Here is a 10475-nt window from a genome sequence, read left to right on the forward strand (position 1 = left end):
TCAGATGTGGTTTTTCTGTAGTAAGGATGATACAAAGGATATATGCAAGGAAAAACATCTTTAAAAGACCTATAGAAAGAATTTGCTCTCCAGGTATAAAAGGTTTGATTTGAAGCTACTTTCTTCCCCTGCAAGGTTAGATAGCAAAACATAATCATTAAAGTATATCTAAAATTGAGGCACATATAATTTCCAAGAGTGAGATATCTCATCAAGAGAAGCATGATTTCCAAAACTCCTTGAAATGTTATTACTTTCCCTGCAGGAAAGATAAGTATCGAGGATAACCATTGCAAGAAAGTAAGCTTTTGATTTCACCTGCAAAAAGATAATAGGAAGCAAATATCATTGCAAGGGGGTTATTAATAGTGGTGACAACCAAGTATATCAACACCACAGGCGGTGCTTTAAGTTCAAAAGGAAAATAGTTCGACAGAAACCAAATTGTTCGATTGAAAAGCAAATGGCGAATGCGAACACTCTGCAAATAACTCGCTTATCTATCACTCGTTGTTCTTCTCCCCCTTTTGTCAACAAGTGTCAAAAAGGAAAGAGAATGCATACGAGGAACTACTCGTCCGAAGAATCCTCAAAATCAGAAGTGCACTACCTGACAAAGCAGCGCGAGCGATAGTCGAGGCCGAAGCAGGAGTGGCAGCATGGGATTCGGGATCAGCTTTGGAAGCAGCATTGCGAGGTGCCTCTGGCTTGAAGATAAGTGTTCCAGTTGGGTCCTTGAGATCATCATCTGGTTCGACAAACAGCAGATCAGCGGATGCAGAACGCTGAGGAAGTACTGGGGTTTTCCTTTGGATGCGAGGAATTTCAAACAACTCCAGATAATCATATTATTTCTTGATACCCTTGGCAGAAAGTTGCTTGTGAGATTAATGCTTGTGTAGAAGGGTCCATGAGCGCTTATTTTTTTCCTTCTCATGCAGGAGTGTTCAGCGAGCATAAGTGTGAAGCAAATTTATTTCTGTCATCATTTCTAGCTTCACTTTCTGATCGAGCTTGATGTGGCTTTCTAGGGCTTGCTGAGTGCAAAGACAAATCTCATACAGAGAGGGATTTTCTTCACGGGGGATTTCAACCTTTGCCTTCTTGACTTTTGAAGCAGAAGCAGACACAGAAGCAGAACCAGTTGCATCCATCGATATCTTTCCTTTCCGAATATCCTTCGCCATTCAGAAAGTGTCACGAAATGGTGGCATGAAAACATTAGAAGAAAGTGGGCATAGAAACTTTTGTTCAAGAAGCTGCTCAATAGCAAACATGACCCAAGGTACATATGGCTTCAAAGCTTGAGGGCTATCAGCTGCGCAGGCCAAGTTGCGAATGAAGAGATCTTGAATGTCAAAACAAATTCCTTGAGCAGTGGCTAGAAGAGAATTTCCCATGATGCCATTGATGGTTTCTAGACTACTTGTTGGCGTGAGGGAGTTGCAAAGAATTTAGAATGGCACTTTTTCTCATAAGCCAAATTCTTCGGATTTGCTTTAATGCATTCATCACCAACAAGTTTGGGATCCATCAGCAGATGAAGTTGGGCTTCGGATACATCCCGATAGTGCAGCCGGTGTTAACGAGCCATATCAAATTCACACCGAGGAAGATTCAATAGACCTAAAAACTGATCAGCCGAACATTTGATCTTCTCTTCACCAGTCATCCATTCAAGGATCCACGTGTTGGTATTTGCAATGTCTCCTGAGACATAAAGAGTGGCATAGAACTGAAGGATTACTTCACAATCTAGCCATAATTGAAATGAAGGAAACTCTCCAAGAATACTAGTTCAATTTGCTCGATGGTATGATGAAAGCAGGGTAAACTTTCGAGCACAGCAAAGTCCAGAATCTTGTGCTTGAAAATGCGATTCTTGCCAAACAATATGAGAGCATAATGCACTGCATGTTCCTTGGTCCAGAATCTGGGTGACAACAAAGTTCTTTCTCCATCATATGGGCTGGTCCCAAAGAACACAAGCTTCAAAATATGATGATGCTCATTAAATGCAGGACCATTCGGGCCATCTTCAACAGGAAACAAAGGAAAAGTTTCCATTGGGTTTCTCAGATGTTCTTCATTGCTCATAGACTTGGTCCGAATGTCATCAAGCGCTGGCACATATTCCTCAATAGGTTTAAGAGGAGCATGAGGCATCCTTGACTTCTCTGGTGCAGAAAGCTTTGAGGCACTTGTCTGACTATCACTTTTGCTCGTTGGAACTTGGATTTCTGATTTTCGGGCACTAGGGCCTTTTCTTTTGGTGCATTTTCTTCGGATGGAGGCACAACGACCTCTTTCTCAGATGCTTGGGACACAGCTAGTGGGGTAACTTCTTCTTGGTCCATCGGCTCATCAGGTTTCTTTTCTTCCTCTTCCAACTGTGGTGCAGTGTAACGAGGAGCAGGATCAACATCCATCTGGCTAGGGGCACCGGATGATGCGATCGTGGTGGTTTTGACTCTAGAAGCATTAAGCTCCCTCTCAATCTTATCAGACTCCTCCTTATTTGACTTGGAGGGCTCAGCTTGCAAATCTCTCGGAGGCGATGGATCTGCCTTCTAAACTTCAATTTCTTCGTCAACTTCATCAACTAGATCTTGCTTCATGGGTGAAGCATTTCCTTCATATGTCTTTTCCAGGAAAATATCAACCACATCAGGTTGTTCTTCAGTAGCTGGAGTTGGAATAATGACCTCCACATTGCCAGCTTGCTGCATAGGTTCATTCTCGTGAGATGGTGAGGGTGGAACTTGCTACAAGGGAGCAATGGATTCAAGTGGAGCATCAGCAACAACAGTCTAAAGACAGCGCTCTATGATTCCTTTCATTTTGCTGGCCCTTTCCTTAGCCTTCTGACATTTTTCTTCTTTGATTCTTATTTGAGCAAGATCTGCCTTACGGTCAATCTCGTCGTTTATCCTATCACACAACTGAGATACATCCATTTCCAACCTCGAGTGCCAATAAATTTTTTCATTCCGCATGAGACTGAGAGCCCTTGTGAGTTCAACAATTCTTTGTTCACATTCTTTCTTTCTACTTTAGTGTTGGCCTCTTTCTTCATTTGCTCGAGAACTTGCTTGTCCTTGGCAGCCTGATTCAGACTCTTGGTAATTTTCCTCAGCTCTACGAAATGTTTCGTTACCATTCTGGTCACATCATCATGAAGTCCCAGACTGCTTAAATCATCAGATTTTGCATCCTAAGCAATACTCTCAATCACATCAATCATGAGATTGAAATCATACTTCTGTTCCTCTGTGGAAGCAGGAACACTGGGTTTGGCTTTCTTAGCAGATGCACCACCTTTTCCTTCAGTCTGCAGCTTTCTCTTCACAGATGGAGTGGTAGAACCGAAGGTTTCTCACTAAGAGGAATGGATGCAGTCCATGGTGATCTCCTTGCAGAGGGCAACACTTTCACTAGTGATGGAGTCTTGTATGGTCTGTTGAGAATGGCACGTTGATCATACATAGTAATTTCATCAGCATCATTTCCACTGGATGACCCATCAGAGGAGTCATAGACAACCTTCTTGGATTTCTTGATGGTGGTTTTGTTTCGGGGAGCATGAGGGGAAATAGATTTCCTGTCCTTGATTTCCTTTCGAGCAGAGGCACGATCCTTCTTCTTTTGGACCTCTTGCTAAGTTAGTGCGACATTTGTCACATCAGCTTGGGTTTTCTTTGCTTGCCTAGCTTCACACTTGGCTTTGGCCTTCGCCCTCTTAGCCACTTCATCGGGAAAATCAGCGATGTTTTTGAGGGAGTCAGAATGATCATATGAAGGCGGTGGTTGTCTAACCTTTTCATAATCTGGGCCAATGAAATTTTCAGCAATACAATCATTCCGTGGTGGTGTGAAAGCAAACCAAATCTGATACTTCTCACGAACATTTTCATAGTTGAACCATTTCTTCGCCCAGTGGCGGTGAATCCTTTGCATCCTATTATTGTGTTTTGTTGTTGTTTCAACCCCTGGTGGAGTTTTGTAACCTTCTGGATCAGACATTTCAGCTATTGTGTTCTTCTCTCTGCCACGACCACCTTTTTTAGGATTTCCATCGAAGAAAAGGGTTAGGGCATCAGTGACCAATTCATCCTCGGGCAGAATGTGAGCGGAGGATATCTCTTCATCATCTTCTTCGGAATCAAATTCAAATTTCTTTCTTGGAGCTTTGGGAGGCTTTGAATATTGTCCTCCTTCGGTTAATCTCATTCGTTCTGACATTGGTGACAACTGAGGCAATTCTCCTTCAGAACCAGAATGCTCTTCCGAAGTTTGTGCCATGACCAACCTGTGAAGAGAATAGATATGAGGGGAAATGGGGTAGGGTCATAAACATGCACAGAAGGTGTTTTTGAATGAAAATGAAATATTTTGGGAGAAGCACAGGAATCCATAGATGCTTAGAGAAAGATATCATCGATAGAATTTAAACTAGCCATATCATGATCATGGTAGAGTAAAGGCTATCTAATCTTTCGGATAAGCATACATGAACCCTAGATCTAGGGGAACTAATATGAGGAAGATCTACAAAGCATACCAGTTGAAACTTAGTGAAGCTTAAAGATCTACCTCAGTGAAATAATCCAAAGAAAAATAACCTCGGTATGAACTACCCTAAGAACAGCAAAGAGGACATGAGCAGTTCAAGATCTAAGCGCCCTAACTTGGCAACCTAGATCGACTATGGCAGAGAGGGAGGGAAGATTACCACACCAGCATGATCAACTGCGACGAGACTTCACTGGAGTTGCACAGCAAGGCACCTCACCGGAGTTGCTTCGAGCATGGGCTGTGGAGCAGAGCGGACGAGAGTTTGAGGAACAAATGAGCAAGAAGACATGGGTGGGGTATTTATAGCTAGCAAGCAAAACCACCTCTCTGATATCCATGGCCCATAGATGCGGGGCGTTTCACATTCGACAGACACGATCACGATCATGGAGATTGTGGGCACGTGGAAACCGTTTCCTGCGAAAAAACTCAGAAACTGGGCAGGAGACCAAAAGGTTTGAGGAAGGGCAAGCGCCAAAAATGGATAAAGATTCAAAGTTGATTTCTTTTGCGACCAAGGACGTTGAAAAGAAATTTTCTTCAAATCAACTTGCATGCTTATGACGGACATCAAATATTTAGATGAGAAAGAATAGAGGGACAAAAGGGTCCGAAACAAAACACTCAGCCAGAGGAGGAAACACAAACACACAAAGCTATGAGTAAGTTGTTGATTGGACGAAACACAAACACGGTGAAACGAAAACAAACACACGAAGGAGAGCAAATAAACACAAGCCCCAACAATCTTATTCTCAGGGCTAAGTGTAAGCGAGTGGAATTCCAGAGAAAAATCCTGCATGAAAGGTTAGTTCTTATTCGCAACCCTCACTTGTGTGGGCGGCAAAAATCTTATTTGCTTTGTCCGAGTAGGAACATTCCTTCGATGAGATCTGTAGTTCGCCTGTGCATTTTGAGAGTAATCATATAAATATGCATTGAAATTGTTTCTAGAGACCTGAGCATAATGATTTGATGAGGTATGCCTGTACTCCTTCTGTTGAAGGTTTGACTGATTTCCATTCGAAGAAGTTTCAGCGCCAACTTATGAAGGATAATCATTTCCTCGAGGAAAATTACTCTTCATATTTGATACGTCTCCAACGTATCTATAATTTTTTATTGTTCCATGCTATTATATTACCTGTTTTGGTTGTTTATGGGCTTTACTTTACACTTTTATATCCTTTTTGGGACTAACCTATTAACCGGAGGCCCAGCCCATATTGTTGTTCTCTTTCCTATTTCAGTGTTTCGAAGAAAAGGAATATCAAACGGAGCCAAACGGAATGAAACCTTCGCGATAGTTATTTTTTGAACGAAAGCAATCCAGGGGACTTGGAGTGCACGTAAGGGAAACAACGAGGAAGCCACGAGGCAGGGAGGCGCGCCCTACCCCCCTGGGCGTGCCCCCACCCTCGTGGCCCCCTCGTGGCTCCCCTGATCGAGTTATTTCGCCTATATATGTCCATATACCCTAAAAACATCGGGGAGCACAATAGATCGGGAGTTCCGCCGCCGCAAGCCTATGTAGCCACCAAAAAGTAATCGAGACCCTGTTCCGGCACCCTGCCAGAGGGGGGATCCCTCACCGGTGGCCATCTTCATCATCCCGGCGCTCTCCATGACAAGGAGGGAGTAGTTCACCCTCGAGGCTGAGGGTATGTACCAGTAGCTATGTGTTTGATCTCTTTCTCTCTCGTGTTCTTGAGGTGATACGATCTTGATGTATCGCGAGCTTTGCTATTATAGTTGGATCTTATGATGTTTCTCCCCCTCTACTCTCTTGTAATGGATTGAGTTTTCCTTTTGAAGTTATCTTATCAGATTGAGTCTTTAAGGATCTGAGAACACTTGATGTATGTCTTGCCATGCTTATCTGTGGTGACAATGGGATATTCACGTGATCTACTTGATGTATGTTTTGGTGATCAACTTGCGGGTTCACCTTGTGAACTTATGCATAGGGGTTGGCACACGTTTTCGTCTTGACTCTCCGGTAGAAACTTCGGGGCACTCCTTGAAGTACTTTGTGTTGGTTGAATAGATGAATCTGAGATTGTGTGATGCCTATCGTATAATCATGCCCACGGATACTTGAGGTGACAATGGAGTATCTAGGTGACATTAAGGTTTTGGTTGATTTTGTGTCTTAAGGTGTTATTCTAGTACGAACTCTATGATAGATCGAATGGAAAGAATAGCTTCATGTTATTTTACTAACTCTTGAATATATAGATCGGAAAGGATAATTTTGAGGTGGTTTCATACCCTAAAACAATCTCTTCGTTTGATCTCCGCTATTAGTGACTTTGGAGTGACTCTTTGTTGCATGTTGAGGGATAGTTATATGATCCAATTATGTTATTATTGTTGAGAGAACTTGCACTAGTGAAAGTATGAACCCTAGGCCTTGTTTCCTACCATTGCAATACTGTTTACGCTCACTTTTATCATTAGTTACCTTGCTGTTTTTATATTTTCCGATTACAAATACCCATATCTACCATCCATATTGCACTTGTATCACCATCTCTTCGCCGAACTAGTGCACCTATACAATTTACCATTGTATTGGGTGTGTTGGGGACACAAGAGACTCTTTGTTATTTGGTTGCAGGGTTGTTTGAGAAAGACCATCTTCATCCTACGCCTCCCACGGATTGATAAACCTTAGGTCATCCACTTGAGGGAAATTTGCTACTGTCCTACAAACCTCTGCACTTGGAGGCCCAACAATGTCTACAAGGAGAAGGTTGCGTAGTAGACATCAAGCTCTTTTCTGGCGCCATTGCCGGGGAGGTGAGTGCTTGAAGGTATATCTTTAGATCTTGCAATCGAATCTTTTTGTTTCTTGTTTTATCACTAGTCTAGTTTATAAAATAAAACTACAAAAAATGGAATTGAGTTTGTCTCATACGCTTCATCTTTTTAATATCTTTCGTAAGTATGATGAAAAGGAAAATTGTACTCAAGTGCTAGAAGAAGAAGTCTATAAAATGTTTGGTACTAAATCTTTGAATGAGGAGCATGATTGCAATGTTGTTAGTATGAACTCTTTGAATATCCATAGTACTAATGATGATTGCACTAGTTATGATGAAAATGTCTCCTATAAGCATGTCAATTTTTGTGGAGTGTATTGGGTTTGCAAGTACACACCAAATAGGGAAGATATATATTGCAAGAGGCATAAGCATTTAGAAACTAAATGGTTGCAAGAAAGGCTAAATGTGAGTGCTGAAAATTTAAAATATCTTTACCGTACTTGTGAACTTTGCAATGAACATGGTCATTTAAATCTCCAATGCAAATTGTTTCATGATCGAATCGTGTCCAAAAATTGTGATGACTTGATTTCCCTTGCACATCATAATGAACTTAGTTTGCTTTTGGGTTATGAATAATTGAAACGTGCAACTAAGCATACTCCAGAATATAACCTTAAGCAATTCCTTGATATTAATCTAGAGGAAATTTATATGTATTGTGCGGTGAATTGCATTGAAAATCCTCATATTGCCAATTACATAAAGAAAAGAAAGCAAATATAAGATAAATAGAATACTAATGAAAGGGAAGAGACTTCCCAATATCCTCCTATTATTTCTTACGATGAATCAGGTAACGAGGAGGAGCCTCCTATTCAACCAATCTCATTAATAAGGAGCTCCAAAAAGAGGATTCAACCCACACATGATGTGAAGAAGAAAAAGAAAAGACAGAGAAGCAAAGGTAAAAAAATATCCCTCCCAAATGAGGTTGCTCCTACTACTCATTGTGATGACGATAATTGTTATACTATTGGTGCTATCCACACTATTAATGATGAGAGTGATTATGCTTATGATATGAAAAGACCCAAGCTTGGGGAAGCTATGTTTGATGAGAATGACATATTTGAGAATATATTTGCTGCAATTAATGATTGTCCCCAGCTTGGGGATGCTATGTTTAAAGAAGATGATATTTTTAGCCTCCCAAGTTTTGATATGCAAATTTGTTATGATGATAGCATGCCTACTACTTATGATGATTATATTGATGAAAGTGGGTTTGGAAGAGTGTCAACTTTAGGAAGTAATGATCCCACTATTTTGGAGGATGTTGAATTTTATTGTGATGAATATGAAAGTGGATTTGGAGAGGTCATGACTTTATTTAGTGATGATTCCACTATCTTGGAAGAGGTTTCAATTGATTATGATGAGAACAAAGTTGCTACTTATGATGATTATTGTGATGAAACTTATGCTATAAAAAGTAGTGATGATTATATTTATAAAACTTGTCATGATTATGATTACCCTTTTTCGGAACATTACTGTTTTAATGTGGAAATATTTTATAGTATTCGAGTCTCTTATGATACTCCCACTATCCCGAACAAGAAGAATTTTGCTTATGTGGAGAGTAGTAAATTTTCTATGCAAGTAGATCATGAAAAGAATGCTTTAGGTGCTGGTTATATTGTTTAATTCATTCATGATGCTACTGAAAATTATTATGAGGGAGTAACATATGCTTGTAGGAGTTGCAATAATGTCAAGTTTCTTCTCTATGTGCTTAAAATCATGAAGTTATGCTTGTTTTGCATTCCTATGCTAGTTGATTATTGTTCCCATAAGTTGTTTTCTCACAAAATCCCTATGCATAGGAAATGGTTTAGACTTAAATGTGCTAGTCATATTCTTCATGATGCTGTCTTTATGTTTCAATTCTTATCTTTTTTGTGAGCATCATTGTCATCATCATGCCTAGCTAGAAAGGCATTAAAGAAAAGCGCTTGTTGGGAGACAACCCAATATTTACCCTTACTGTTTTTGTGTGTCCACATGATTATGCTACTGTAGTAATCATGTTTTATAGCTTTTGTTTCAATAAAGTGCCAAGTAATACCTTTAGGATAGCTTATGGTGATAGTTGTGTTGATCCTGCTGAAAATCAGAAAGTTTTGAACCCAGTAAATTAGTTTTGATAATTCACAGAAAAGTGATTTTCATCTGATTCTTTTTTCTCTGGACTGGTGCACAAACTTCTTAGCCTTTCCTAATTTGTTAGGATTTTTGGAGTTCGAGAAGTATACGTTTGATACAGATTACTACAGACTGTTCTGTTTTTGACAGATTCTGTTTTCATTGTGTTGTTTGCTTATTTTGATGAATCTATGAGTAGTATCGGAGGGTATGAACCATAGAGAAGTTGGAATACAATAGATATTACACCAATATGAATTTAGAATGAGTTCACAACAGTACCTAAGTGGTGGTTTTATTTTCTTATACTAACGGAGCTTACGAGTTTTCTGTTGAGTTTTGTGTTGTGAAGTTTTCAAGTTTTGGGTAAAGATTCGATGGACTATGGAATAAGGAGTGGCAAGAGCCTAAGATTGGGGATGCCCAAGGCACGCCAAGGTAATATTCAAGGAAAACCAAGAGCCTAAGCTTGGGTATGCCCTGGATGTCATCCCCTCTTTCGTCTTCGTCCATCGGTAACTTTACTTGGAGCTATATTTTTATTCACCACATGATATGTGTTTTACTTGGAGCGTCATTTTATTTTGTTTTGTTTTGCTTGTTGTTTGAATAAAATACCAAGATCTGAAATTATTAAATGTTAGAGAGTCTTCACATAGTTGCATAATTATTCAACTACTCATTGATCTTCACTTATATCTTTCGGACTAGTTTGTCATTTGCTCTAGTGCTTCACTTATATCTTTTAGAGCACGACAGTAGTTTTATTTTGAAGAAATAGATGATCTCTCATGCTTCACTTATATTATTTTAAGAGTCTTTTAGAACAGCATGGTATTTTCTATGGTTATAAAATTGGTCCTAGAATGATGGGCATCCAAGTTGGGTATAATAAAAACTATCATAGAAAGTGAATTGGATGCT

The sequence above is a fragment of the Triticum dicoccoides genome, chromosome 1B (assembly GCF_002162155.2).
Source record: "Triticum dicoccoides isolate Atlit2015 ecotype Zavitan chromosome 1B, WEW_v2.0, whole genome shotgun sequence".
Classification (NCBI taxonomy): domain Eukaryota; kingdom Viridiplantae; phylum Streptophyta; class Magnoliopsida; order Poales; family Poaceae; genus Triticum; species Triticum dicoccoides.